Source organism: Gekko japonicus, unplaced genomic scaffold (genome assembly GCF_001447785.1).
Source record: "Gekko japonicus isolate JY-2015 unplaced genomic scaffold, Gekko_japonicus_V1.1 scaffold358, whole genome shotgun sequence".
In the NCBI taxonomy this organism is placed as follows: Eukaryota; Metazoa; Chordata; class Lepidosauria; order Squamata; family Gekkonidae; genus Gekko; species Gekko japonicus.
The window spans coordinates 1-316 of NW_015161962.1; positions in this window are offsets into that span (position 1 = coordinate 1).

Below are 316 nucleotides of genomic sequence, written 5' to 3' on the forward strand. Positions count from 1 at the left end.
GAGCATCCCTTGCCCCAGACAGGGTGTTCTACCTACACCTTGTGGGGCTCATAGGGGCCACTGATGGACCTCCTGCTCCAGATGTTCATCCAAGTTCCCCCACCAGTTGTCTGACCTGCTTGTTGCTGGTTCTCGGACCCCCGTTGCCTGCCTCTATAAACATGTGACCTGGCCCTGGTCTGACTTTGAATTTCGCCATCTCACCCTGGACATGGCATTATGACCTCCTGAGAGCCCCCGCGGTGAGACCCCCGCGGTTGCCTGGGGCCGGGCAGGTGACGAGGTACCTTAAGGTCGAAGTGGGCGATGTGGCAGG